General features: G+C 48.3%; 1 long non-coding RNA gene across 1 annotated transcript; it reads right to left on the bottom strand.

The window, feature by feature from the left end:
* Positions 1-1,714: 1,714 nt before the first annotated feature.
* On the bottom strand, positions 1,715-8,266 carry LOC103882166. Its single transcript, XR_643904.4, has 2 exons — positions 7,814-8,266; positions 1,715-2,602 (listed from the first exon to the last, which is right to left on the bottom strand). It is a non-coding gene; the product is annotated as an uncharacterized LOC103882166 (long non-coding RNA).
* Positions 8,267-9,248: the final 982 nt, after the last annotated feature.

Below are 9,248 nucleotides of genomic sequence, written 5' to 3'. Positions count from 1 at the left end.
CGGGAGGCTGAGGCAGGAGAATGGCATGAACCCGGGAGGCAGAGGTTGCAGTGAGCCGAGATCGCGCCACTGCACTCCAGCCTGGGTGACAGAGCAAGACTCCGTCTCAAAAAAAAAGAAAAGAAAAGCCTACCTTACAGTGGCCGGGCACGGTGGTTCACACCTGTAAACTTTGGGAGGCCGAGGCGGGTGTATCACAAGGTCAGAGTTCAAGACCAGTCTGGCCAACATCCCGTCTCTACCAAAAATACAAAAAATTAGCCGGGTGTGGTGGTGGATGCCTGTAATCCCAGCTACTTAGGAGGCGGAGGCAGGAGAATTGCATGAACCCTGGAGGCAGAGGTTGCAGTGAAGCGAGATCATACCATTGCACTCCAGCCTGGGCGACAGTGTGAGACCTTGTCTCAAAAAAAGAAAAGTCCTTACCTTACAGTTACTAAAAAGCATAATTAACTCATCTTATGGTCACTATTCCCCGAACACTATATACCTTTACATCTTTGCATTCCCATGCTTTTGCCTTCTGTCCAATGATCTCCTACTTCTCTTTCAAAATTTCATTAAAATGTCACTTCTACACCTTGACTGTCCTCTCTCCTCTGCTTGTAATTTTTTTTTTTTTTTTTTTGAGACAGAGTCTCACTCTGTCGCCCAGGCTAGAATGCTGTGGTACGATCTCAGCTCACTGCAAGCTCCGCCTCCTGGGTTCACGCCATTCTCCTGCCTCAGCCTCCTGAGTAGCTGGGACTACAGGCGCCGGCTAATTTGTTTTGTAATTTTAGTAGAGGCGGAGTTTCATCATGTTAGCCAGGATGGTCTCGATCTCCTGACCTCGTGATCCGCCCGCCTCGGCCTCCCAAAGTCCTGGGATTACAGGCGTGAGCCAGCGCATCCAGCCTGTAATTTTTTAAAAAACAAAATCTTTTATCTTGGTGCTGTTTCAAAACGAGATACCAAAAGCAAGGCTAGTTTGACTCCAACATTTCTAACAACGTATTTTTAAGGCTTTTTCCTCTCTTCAAAAATGATACACTTCCTTAAAAGTGGGTTTTACATTTCCATTCTGTAGCAGTCGCAGAGGCACAGGAAGTACTCAACAAACCCCAGCAGAATCAACAAGAGTTCCAGCATGCAGCTGACCACTCCCCACACCAAAAGCTGTTTCTGAAGTGGCACCAAGTTTGCTAGAAGAGGAACAGAGTTACAAGTCCCAGAGCCAGGCCACAGAGGCAGACAGTTTCCTCTGAACTGGGCTGTGCTGGGGAGGCAGCTGCTGTTTACCCTCCCTGTCACAGACACAGCTACTGCTCTATCTCAGCTGTCAGTCACAGAACAGGTCTCCACACACAGAAAAACAACGATGACCTCTGTTGCGGAAAAAGCAAAACACAGTAGCGTCAGAGAGCTTTACAGTAAGTTTTCTTGCAGATAGGCAAGCTATAGGACAAAGGTGATGGACATGGTGAAACAGCCAATCAAACAGCTCTGTGTACAGGTTACTCACCTCTTATGACCCTGTTTGACCCCTTTCTCAGTTCTGTCCAATCTAAATCTTGACTTTGAAAACAAAGGCCAGGACTGTTCCTATTTCCCAGCGCAACCACCACCACAGCCATAGTTCTTATCGCTAGCTCTCATCTACGCCTGATAATTATCTCACCTGTCTCCAATCGCTGACTACTAAGCGCTAACTGATTAATCACCACAGGACATATTTATTGAGGACCAAACTTTAATATTTCAAGGGCACCCCAAATGAGTTACTGGTGGGGTTACATAAGCTTTCATTCATGCCACCAAACCAAGATTCACGAATTCTGAAAGTTAAAGCTGATTACCTCTTTGGATACATAAAAACAATATATTAAAGCATGTCACAAAGTGCAAAAAAAGAGGCATCCAGCAGATGAAAAATAGGCTCTTGGAAAAGCCCAAAGCAGCAGGCTGATTGTCCTAACGAGGACAGAGAAACTCTTTCCGTAGGAAATAAAGCTGCCTCAGCGAAAAAGAGATCCAAACATGGGTTTTGATGGATTCTTATTACAACCAGTCAAAGACAAGCTCAAAGAAAGTGGAAGTTCAGATTTCCCACAGGTGAGTTGAATCTTGCATCCAAGAGAACGCTTAGGTTGACATCTCATATGTAGGCTGAGCAAGAAGCAAGCAGCAAGACTTAGCCAGTGATTGATTCTAGGCTGACATCTCTGTGCTTGAGCTCTGAGCTCCTTGGGCAGGACAGCCTGGAATTGCTCCTGCACCAGCATTCCCACAGTCTGCTTCTTTGTGTGAATATCAGGTCTCAACCACCAACCAGAAAGGTCCCGGAGATGCCTGAGGACATCCCTGGAGCCAGCTGCATCCTCATAGCGGAACTTCCTGAACCTCTGGAGGCTTTCTAGCATGGTTTTAAAGTCTTCAACAGAGTCTTCACTGAGGCTCTCTGGCGGGAGCCCAGAAGGCTCCCATGGAATCTAGACCTGGAAAGCAGGTAGCAGGACAACTTCTGGCTCCTCGGCCCACCGTTTCATTGGGTAGTGATCTCATTTGATCATGCTGGACGTCTGTATTTCTTTGAGTCTCTGGGTACACTTCAGTCTCCATTCTGGAACACCAAGAAAAAAACGTTTCAGACTTCTAGGCACAAAGAGAAAAGTAAGAATCAGCAAAAACAGACCACAACAGCTGCTAAACCCCTCGGATCTCATGGATTTGGTCCAGACCCAGGTTCCATCAGCCTTCCAATCTTAACAGGGTTTCTTAATAAAGCTACTAGAAACTCTATTTTTGTCTTCTTGGTAGATCAATTAACGCAATTGAGAAAACATGACAGTGGTTTAACAAAATAAGAAATGTAGGTTCTCAAAGCCAATTGAAGAATACTGGCCTTGCTAGAGAATCGTGCATTCATTTTGCCCCTCACTATGAAGTATTTTACATTATGTTGAAACAAGAATTGCACATGCACATGATTTGCTTGAGAGACGGCTTAAAATCATGGGTGTTTGCTTCTTCCAACCATTTTGTTTTTTTTTTTCTTTTTTGCAGACGGTGTCTTACCCTGTCATTCAGGCTGGAGTGCAATGGCACGATCTCGGCTTACTGCAACCTCCGCCTCCCAGGTTCAAGCAATTCTCCTGCGTCAACCTCCTGAGTGGCTGGGATTATGGGCACGTGCCACCACGCCCAGCTAAATTTTGTATTTTTAGTAGAGAGAGGCTTTCACCAGGTTGGTCAGGCTGGTCTCAAACTCCTGACCTCGTGATCTGCCCGCCTCAGACTCCCAAAGTGCTGGGATTACAGGCGTGAGCCACCACGCCCGGCCCTTCCAACCATTTTTATATACCATTTGCTATGTCTACAAAGCAATTTATGAAGAGGTGCCAAAAGAGGAGAATAAGGTCAGTTCATTAATATCTAATCTACTGACTTTCTACTTCCCTAGTCTATCTCTTTCATCATGATTAAAGAATAGCAAACATTAAAAAGTACTTCAAAGGAGCAGTGCACTATGTATGATTGCACCTGTGAATAGCCACTGCACTCCAGCCTGAGCAACATAGCGAGATCTCTTTAAAAAAAAAAAAAAGGCCCGGCGCGGTGGCTCAAGCCTGTAATCCCAGCACTTTGGGAGGCCGAGGCGGGTGGATCACGAGGTCAGGAGATCGAGACCATCCTGGCTAACATGGTGAAACCCCGTCTCTACTAAAAATACAAAAAACTAGCCGGGCGTGGTGGCGGGCGCCTGTAGTCCCAGCTACTCGGAGGCTGAGGCGGGAGAATGGCGTGAACCCGGGAGGCGGAGCTTGCAGTGAGCCGAGATGGCGCCACTGCACTCCAGCCTGGGCGACAGAGCGAGACTCCGTCTCAAAAAAAAAAAAAAAAAAAAAAAAAAAGGAAGAAAGAAAAAAAGAAAAAGAAAGCCAGGCGAGGTAGCTCACACCCATAATCCCAGCACTTTGGGAGGCTAAGGTGGGTGGATCACCTGAGGTCAGGAGTTCGAGACCAGCCTGACCAACATGGAGAAACCCCGTCTCTACTAAAATTACAAAAATTAGCCAAGCATGGTGGTGCATGGCCTGTAATCACAGCTACTTGGGAGGCTGAGGCAGGAGAATCGCTTGAACCCAGGAGGCGGAGGTTGCTATGAACCGAGATCGTGCCACTGCACTCCAGCCTGGACAACAAGAGCAAAACTCCATCTCGGGGGGAAAAAAAAGGTGGATCACTTGAGCCCAGGAATTCGAGACCAGCCTGGGTAACATGGCAAAACCCTGTCTCTACAAAAAATACAAAAACAAAAAAATTATCTGGGTGTGGTGGCACAAGCCTGTAGTCCCAGCTACTAGGGAGGCTGAGGTGGGAGAACCACCTGAGCCCGGGAGGTAGAGGCTGCAGTGAGCCGTGATCACACCACTGTGCTCCAGCCTGTGCAACAGAGTCCTTACCCACCCCCCCCCCAAAAAAAAGAACCCAGGTTAAGATCAAGAATGAAGCACCTCTGATCAGTGTATGGGACTTGTCAAAATGCTAATAGAGTACAATTCCAACCCTCTGGATATTTGAGAGCTCCAGGATTATCAAACCAGCTATGGTAAGCAGGGGGAGGGGGGTGGCCAAATTAAATACCTGTAAAATGCCAGAAAAAAAAGCCTTTGCTTCATTTGGGCTAGGGCCCCAGTTCAAAAAAGGAGTTATTTACAGGAAAACACATCCTATGTTAAGTTTAAAATAAGAGACAGTTCAAATAATAGAAATGACTAAATTAATTCTCACATTAGGGTACAGCCCCATGATGCAGTCACTTTTCAAGGATCATCGTTTTGTTTTTTTTTTTTTTTTTTAGACGGAGTCTTGCTTTGTTGCCCAGGCTGGAGTGCAGTAGCACGATCTTGGCTCACTGCAACTTCTAACTCCCAGGTTCAAGCAATTCTCCTGCCTCAGCCTCCTGAGTAGCTGGGACTACAGGCGCGTGCCACCACGCCCAGCTAATTTTTTCTGTATTTTTAGTAGAAACGAGGTTTCAACATGTTAGCCAGGTTGGTCTTGATCTCCTAACCTCATGATCCCCCTGCCTCGGCCTTCCAAAGTGCTGGGATTATAGGCGTGAGCCACCGTGCCCGGCCCATCGTCTCCTTTAATACTCTGTTCCCTCAAAGAACTAATCCTTTCCTGACATATAATACATAGCAGGAGAGTTGACATTTAAAATCCCTCCCACCTCAGAGAATCTCTCAAATCTGTTTCCTGGGCAACAATTGCCAGAAGCCAGCAATCACTAACGCTGACTAGCTGCCATGCACCCAGCACCTAGTCACCCTTCTCTAAAGGTTCCCTGACCCATTTCTTAGCAGACTTTAATTGATTCTGGACCCAGCAGCTTGGATATTCTTGGGAGTACACCAATTCTTCTCATATTATCTTGGTTTTTGTTCAGTTAATAGGGTGTGCTCATCCCCCAAAGTAAGCTGTTACTAACCTAGGGTGGTGAGTAGGGAAAAGTAGAATCACTTAGGGGTGACTTGGACTAAAATATTTCGTTCAAGAAAGGTTATAGGTGAAACACCGTGGGAAAGCAAAATCTTGGGAACAACCTAAGTGACCATCAACAGGGAAATGACTGAAGTACAGTCAACCATTCAGTGGTGCCGCCATGTAAAAAATGAAGCAGGCTTTATGAGTACTGGTGATTAAAGCTGTCAGTATTACAACATGACTAAGGTCCTGATCGATGTGTAGTATGACCCCCCCATCTGAGGAAATTAAAAATACATACATACAAGCAAATAAAACCTTATATATCCAAATAATACATGGAAGGTTATCAAAGAAATCAATTGTATTTACTTCTGAAGGGCAGATACAGTAGAAGGGGGAACACTTTTCATTTTACATCTTTCTGTATTGGTTTCTAACTACACATATGTATTACTTTTTTTTTTTTTTTTTTTTTGAGACAGAGTCTCGCTCTGCCACCCAGGCTGGGGTGCAGTGGCGTGATCTTGGCTCACTGCAAGCTCCGCCTCCCGGGTTCATGCCATTCTCCTGCCTCAGCCTCCCGAGTAGCTGGGACTACAGGCGCCTGCCACCTCGCCCGGCTAGTTTTTTTGTATTTTTTAGTAGAGACGGGGTTTCACCGTGTCAGCCAGGATGGTCTCGATCTCCTGACCTCGTGATCCGCCCGTCTCGGCCTCCCAAAGTGCTGGGATTACAGGCTTGAGCCACCGCGCCCGGCCATGTATTACTTTTATAACAACTCAAGAGGAAGAAAACTTTTCAGGTTTTCCCCTCCTGCCCAAAAACCTTTCTGAGTGAAAACCCCTAACCCACTTAGGAAAACACCCTTTTATCACTTCTTCTAGCTCCTAGCACCCAACGTCTTTACAACCCAGGTTTCTAGGAACAGTTTGTCAGCGGCCCTTTTTTATTTTTATTTTTATTTTTGTTGAGACAGAGTCTTGCTCTGTGGCCCAGGCTGGAGTGCAGTGGCACGGTCTCGGTTCACTGCAACCTTTCCGCCTTCTGGGTTCAAGCAATTCTCTGCCTCAGCCTCCCAAGTAGCTGGGATTACAGGAGCCCGTCACCACACCAGGCTAATCTTTATGTTTTTAGTAGAGATGGGGTTTCACCATGTTGGCCAGGATGGTCTCGAACCCCTGACTTCCGGTGATCCACCCGCCTCGGCCTCCCAAAGTGCTGGGATTACAGGCTTTGGGAGTCACCACGCCTGGCAGTCAGTGGGCCAATTCTTAAGGCTGGCTCTCAAGGATGAACCAGCACAATTTACCCGGCTTATAAATCCTCTCAGCTTCAGAAGACGACTTGCCAAACACAAACTTATCCTCACCAGTTAAAAACTCATTTTCTTTTCTCAAAAACCCAGTGAGAAAAAATAACTCCAGGCCAGGTGCAGTGGTTCATGCCTGTAATTCCAGCACTTTGGAAGCCCGAGGCGGGTGGGTCACTTGAGGTCAGGAGTTCAAGACCAGCCTGGCCAACATGGTGAAACCGTCTCTACTAAAAATGGAAAAAATTAGCCAGGCGTGGTGAAGAGCGACTATAATCCCAGTTACTCGGGAGGCTGAGGCAGGAGAATCGCTTGAACCCATGTGGCAGAGGAACTTGCAGTGAGGCGACATCGCGCCACTGCACTCTGGCCTGGGCGACAGAGCGAGACTCCGGCTCAAAAAAAGATAAAATAACTCCAGTGTACTGCGCCCTTATTTCCTGACATTGCGCCGAACGTTACACATAGATCCTCCTCCGTGTGATCCTTAGTTCAGGTTAAATTCTTGATAAATTACTGCCCCAGGAGCCTCCACTGACATCAACTGCTACTACCATTTGTGGAATTCCGCCGGCCAGACACCCCACACTGCATTCCCTCACAACTGATTCTCCCGATAGCCCACGGGGTAGACACTGTTATTTCCATTCACAGATAAGCAAAGTGAAGCTCGGAGGGAGGGGACTTGCCCAAGGCCACAAGGATAAAAGGGAGTGCGATGACTCAACCGATAAAAATAATCCCGGGTGTGGTAGGGGGAGCTGAGCTCGACTCCTCCCACTATGCGGCCGGGGCTCCGAAGGCCTAGCCCGGGTCCGGAAATGGGCTTCTAGGGCCCCAGGACGAGGTCCACCTCCAGAGCTGAGGTGAGGTCCAAGTCAGCCCGAGGAGCCCGCAGGTCTCACATTTCAATCATTTTTCTACCCCACAGGCAGGGACTCCCAGCTCCTGGGGCAGGCAGCCACTGTGGCTGCGAGCGAGCGTGCGCGGGGTAGGAAGAAGAAGGAAGGGGACAGAAGGAACGTTCACCTGCGCAAGTGCCACCTTGGAGGACGGGGGAGCGGGGTACGAGGGAAGATCAGAATAAGACCCTAACTCCCACAACTGACTCCGAGAAAAGGGAGACCACCACTCCCCGAGCTTTGGAGCGCCGCGCGGGAACCGGAAATCTTGCCCCACCCGGAAGTTAAAAGGAGGAGCATAGGTTGGAAGCGGGGCCGGGTCTCTCTAGCCTCCGGGGTGCTCCGCAGCTTCATGATTTTAACTCTTGGTGGTCTTTTGACAGTCCTCAGTCCTTACCGTGCGGAGTTTTGGCTACATTCTAAGCAGCTTTTTTGCTCCGGGGACGTTCTTTGTCTTTTTGAGCTGCAGTTTGCCCAACTGCAAAATGGAAAGAAATGAAGCAGGAATTAAGATACTCTAGGAGCTCGCCCACAGCTGAGTCAGGGCCCCATTCTGAGGTTACACCCTTGAGCCTTTGCACCACTCAAAGGAAGGAAACCAAGAGAAAGAAGTGGCTGGCTGCTGTTTGGAGACAGTGGTTCTTGCATGGGCGCCCCGCGGAATCATTCCAGATGAGTCAGTGGATAGAGTCTATAGGTCCTGCCTCAGTGTACGCAAACAGCAGTGGGCATATGGCCGTTGGAGGTTGATACAGCCTGTCCGGGGTGGGACTCTGTGTGTATGGGAGGCTAAATCTCAGCAGGACTTTTCCAGTTGCTACCAGACTACGCACTGTCGCCTGATGGTTAAGAACTGAAGCTTTACAGTGAGCCGAGATCGCGCCACTGCACTCCAGCCTGGGCGGCAGAGCGAGAGACTCCGTCTCAAAAACAAAAAACAAAACAAAAAAAAAGATTGAAGCTTTAGCCGTGCGCAGTGGCTCACGCCTGTAATCCCAGCACTCTGGGAGGCAGAGGCGGGTGGATCACCTGAGGTCAGGAGTTCGAGACCAGCCTGACCAACAAGGTGAAACCCAGTCTTTACTAAAAATACAAAAAGTAGCCGGGCGTGCTGGCAGGCGCCTGTAGTCCCAGCTACTCGGGAGACTGAGACAGAAGAATTGCTTGAACCGGGGAGGCGGAGGTTGCAGTGAGCCGAGATTGCGCCACTGTGCTCCAGCCGGGGCGAGGGATCGAGACTCCATCTAAAAAAAAAAGAGAGAAAAAAGAAAAAGAACTGAAGCTTTGAAGTCATACTGATCTAGTTTGCGTCTGATCACACAGGTTCAATGACATAGCCGGCTAGAGGAAGCAGAGATGCTAACCACTGCAGCCGCGATCTTAACCCTAAGGGGGAGGGATTGAGCTGTTAGAGAGAGGTACTCTGTTGTCTTATCCCTCTCTCTTTCCAGCTGGCATATCCGAATGGGCTGAGCTACGGAATTAAGAGGGACACCCCAAAGCCCCCATTGCTGGGTTATTGCTCCAGAGCCAATGTCCTTGGGGAAAGGAAGATATGCCCT

Source organism: Papio anubis, chromosome 1 (assembly GCF_008728515.1).
Source record: "Papio anubis isolate 15944 chromosome 1, Panubis1.0, whole genome shotgun sequence".
NCBI classification, from domain to species: domain Eukaryota; kingdom Metazoa; phylum Chordata; class Mammalia; order Primates; family Cercopithecidae; genus Papio; species Papio anubis.
This window is presented reverse-complemented; position numbering and strand designations above follow the sequence as displayed.